This window comes from Leptonychotes weddellii, chromosome X, assembly GCF_054177405.1.
Source record: "Leptonychotes weddellii isolate Sample4059 chromosome X, ASM5417740v2, whole genome shotgun sequence".
Lineage (NCBI taxonomy): Eukaryota > Metazoa > Chordata > Mammalia > Carnivora > Phocidae > Leptonychotes > Leptonychotes weddellii.
The window spans coordinates 62,227,643-62,231,835 of NC_138385.1; the positions used below are offsets into that span (position 1 = coordinate 62,227,643).

At 43.1% G+C, this 4,193-nt stretch overlaps 1 pseudogene; it reads left to right on the forward strand.

Annotated features, from left to right (window-relative positions):
- The first annotated feature begins 3,005 nt into the window (after positions 1 to 3,005).
- Positions 3,006 to 3,691, forward strand: LOC102729051 (armadillo repeat-containing protein 1 pseudogene; annotated as a pseudogene).
- The last annotated feature ends 502 nt before the right edge of the window (positions 3,692 to 4,193 follow it).

Sequence of the window (4,193 nt, forward strand, 5' to 3'; positions counted from 1 at the left end):
CAGTAATCCAAATCACCCACTCACTGCTTGGGCCTTAATTCCAAAGAGAAGGGCCACACCCTTTTAATCTAGAACCCTGGAAACAGCATAGGACAGCAAGTTGACAGTATGTTCTGAAAAGGAAAAAAAAAAAAAACAGGGAAGGAAAGGTTTGGGAAGAATCTTGGCTAGTCATTTTTCCCCAAGTCAGAGGTTCCCAAATGTTGCTTGAACAACCTGAGCCAGCTACAAAAGCCTAAAAGAATGCAGCAACTATTTGAGAAGGGGCTTAGGGTTAGAACTAGCAATTTATTTAAAGAGGTGATATGCTATATGGGATATTTCAAAAATAAATTATGCTATGAGTTCAAGACAAGAGCAATCATTTGTGTATTATTCTGCAACACTATCCACCATCCAAATGCATTGTTCAGGACTCTGATCAGGCCTATATATCATCTCGTTTATTTTGCATGTAGACATGCCTATATACAAACTCTAAATGCCCTGGGAAGAAGACATTTACAGTAATGGAAGTAAAGGAAGAGGGCAATTTACAGTAAATCGATCTTACAGCTATGGGAAACTGAGGCCAGAGTGGCAAGAGATTTGTCTAAGCTGACAGAATTGGGAAGGACCAAACTTAAATTTTCCAAACTCCCAGGGCAGTGTTCTATCCCCTGTATTTACACTCCTAGTGTAAATGTCGGGGAATATGAGACCATCTAGAACTTGGACCCAACTCAAAGACCATCCCAGCTTGCCAAATTCAAACCTGTTCCTGCTGTTGTGGGTGTCAGACCCCAAAAAGTGGAGGTGATGCCAAGGAGGAAGTTCTTGGGCCTGTGTACCAATATATTAGGCTGCTGCTCTATATAAATTCAGCCACTTGCAATGGATATAGTTGACAACCTGGGAGAGGAAGACGTCCAACTTGCAGAGCATGTTCTCCCTATACAAAAAGGAGACAAGGTAAACTGGACCCAGGGCTAAAGCTCAGCTACCTTTGGGCCACACCAGGTGCTATCAGCCATGCCATGAATCCTGTTAAGGACATAAGGGAGCCAGAAATGTGTAAGAGAATCCAAAGCTCAAACTCTTACCCAAAAGCTTTATCTAGTCACAACTATTAAATGCACCCTTACAAAAACTTCCAGACATTTTGCAGAGCCCATAGACCTGCATCCTAGGCCATATGGTGAAAAAGCTTCTGGAGCTCTGACCACTAGAAGAAATTGGCACAGTAGAAGATGAGTTTGGCATTCTATAGAACAAGAGAAGGGGGACAAATAAGGGATCCAGACCACTGTCCTGGCCCCAGGCTATGAGAGTCCTCCAACAACCTCTCTCTCCCTAGACACACATTGACCTCCTCCACAATTTTCTGGGAGGAAGGGGTAAAGTGGGCCTCTGGCCCAGGCTTAAGCAGGGGAACTGAGAAGGTGAGAGGGGGAAAATGGATAGGATAGGACAGAAGGACTTTGGGTACTAGAGGAGAGGAGTGATGAGGCAGTTAGGTAGGTTTCAGATGACAGTTTTTCACTGAGGAATTTATCTAGCAGGCTGAGCCTCAGAAGGAGGGGTGGGATCTTCCCAGTCCTCCTCCCCACCTTCCACCAGCCTTTCCTGCTTGGAGAAACACATCACCTCCAGCCACAACAGGGAACACCACAGCCATCCATTGACTCTAGAGGCAAACTTGGAACTTGCTGTAATAAGCACTAGGGGGTGTTGGGGTATGTGGGGGGCTCAGTCAGTTAAGTGCCTGTCTTCAGCTCAGGTCATGATCCCAGGGTCCTGGAATTGAGTCCCTCCTCCAGACTCCCTGCTCAGCGGGGAGTCTGCTTCTCCTTCTCCTTCTCCCTCTGCTCCTCTCCTTCCACTCATTAGTGTGCGCTTTCACTCTCTCAAATAAATAAATAAAATCTTAAAAAAAATAAACTCTAAGGGTGTTGCTAGGAGGAGAAGGGGGCATAGAGAGGGGAGCATAGGGGAGGACTATGAGCTCACCTTCATTACCTCATTTGCTTGTTCATGAGGTAGAAGAGCAAGGGAATGAGGCTGCAGCAAACCTGATTCTGGAGGAAGATAATGTCCCTCTTGTCCGCCAAACTAGCTGCCAGTTTGGCTCTTACACAGACACAGTCTCACTCCTGAGGGAGATAAATGTTATATGTCCAGTAGCTTTGTGTGCCTCAGCCCCAGCACAGCCATGCGAACCCATTTCCATAGCACTCAACCTCTTCTCACTAGTCCAGAGGAACAGAACATAGTACCCTTAGACTCACAGCCGTGAGTGAGTCACCACTCTCTTGGAATGCACACATATTGAGTCATCCAAATTTACTATTGCATATTCACACCATTACATACTCAATCCAACCTGTTCCTTGATTACACACACATATCCCAGACATGTGTGTGTGAATAATGTGTGTACAAACACAAATCACAAATTATCCACAATTACACACCCCTGATCATACAAACTCTCCTACAACTACATATGCATATATTCAATTAAACCTGTCCATGCACTAACAATGTTTACATTCACCCCCCTTAAGCATAAAAATGTCTACAATCTGTCACATTCTTATACTCCTTTGCACACATGTACTCTTTTGTGTGCACACACAACCATATCACTCTACATACAAGATGATATACAGACACAAAGGCACACAACCATATTCATTCACACATGTTCCTACCTTCTGTGCTACCTACATACATCCCAATACTAGCTTCACACATACCCAGCATATTGGTTTGCAGGTACTAGGGCTAAATATTGCTTTGTAAGTACTCCTAGGTCCATTGTGTGACATTCTTGTTTCCTGCTTCCTGCTCTTTCTTGTTCTTTTTAAAAACATTTTTATATGGAAATTTCCAAAAGTATACAAAAGTAGTGAGAATAGTAAAATGAACACTGTGAACCCATCACCTAGCTTCAAAAATTATTTATATATATTTAATTTAAACAGTGCTGCAGCTTGCTCTTTGGCTTCTAGAGTTAACCTTGTCCTTTGCCACCACTGAGGCTGCAGCTGCAAAGAGAGGGACCCACTGTGAGGCTCCTGGGTCCCTCCACCTCATTTGTTGATGTGGCCCTGATGGTGCAGCAGGCTCTGGACCCCTAAAGCTCTGGTGTGAATTTAAGAAGATTTTGTTCATGTGTATGGCATAGAAGATGAATTCTTCCTCCTCCACCATGAATGAAGAACCTGATACTCTCTCGGTAGTTAACAAGCTATAGGATCTAGCAGCAGATCCATTAAATAGAAGAGCCATTTTCCAGGACCAGGGATGTCTGCCTGGCCTTATTTTGTTTATGGACCATCCCAACTCCCCTGTTGTCCACTCAGCTTTTCTTGCTCTTCGGTACTTGGCAGAACGCCATGCTAACAGAGAAAAGATGAAAGAACTGGGGATGGTGTTAAGTTTGCAAAATGTTATACAGAAGACTACAACTCCAGGAGAAACAAAACTGCTGGCTTTGAAATTTATGACTTTCTTCAGTCTTTCAATATGGCAGATGGTGATAGTTTCAATGAAATGAATTCACGTAGAAGGAGAGCTCAGTTTTTTTCTGGGAACTACAAACAAACGTGTCAAAACAGTGGTTTTGCACATAGATGGTCTTGATGATACAGCTCGGACAAATCTCTGAGAAGAAGCTTTTTTAAAAATTAAAGGTCTTATTAAATAGAGACAGCCCACTTTGCTGTCTCTATTTAACTCCTATTTAGATTTAAGATTCACATCTTCTGTGCCCCTAGAAATCCTATCTGTATTGCTGTCCATAGCCATAAAGCTCCAGAAATTTAATACATGACTAAACATCTCTCTGCAGCTTAGTATTCATTATAAGATTAAAACCGAGGTTAAATCATCTTTAAAAAAAATCCTGTTAAACTTGCACTCTATTAACAACATAACAACTAAGAAAATTAAGGCTGCAGAGCCTTCTCGTGCCTAACTCTTAATAAACTGCAAAAATGGTTTTCACATTGAGGGGCGGAGCAAGATGGCGGAGGAGTAGGAGACCTGGATTTCGTCTCCTCTCAGGAATTCAGCTGGATAGGGATCAAACCATTCTGAACACCTACAGACTCAACAGGAGATCGAAGAAAGGAATAGCAACAACTCTCTGAACAGAAAAGCGACCACTTTCTGGAAGGTAGGACGTGCGGAGAAGTGAATCCGAGGCG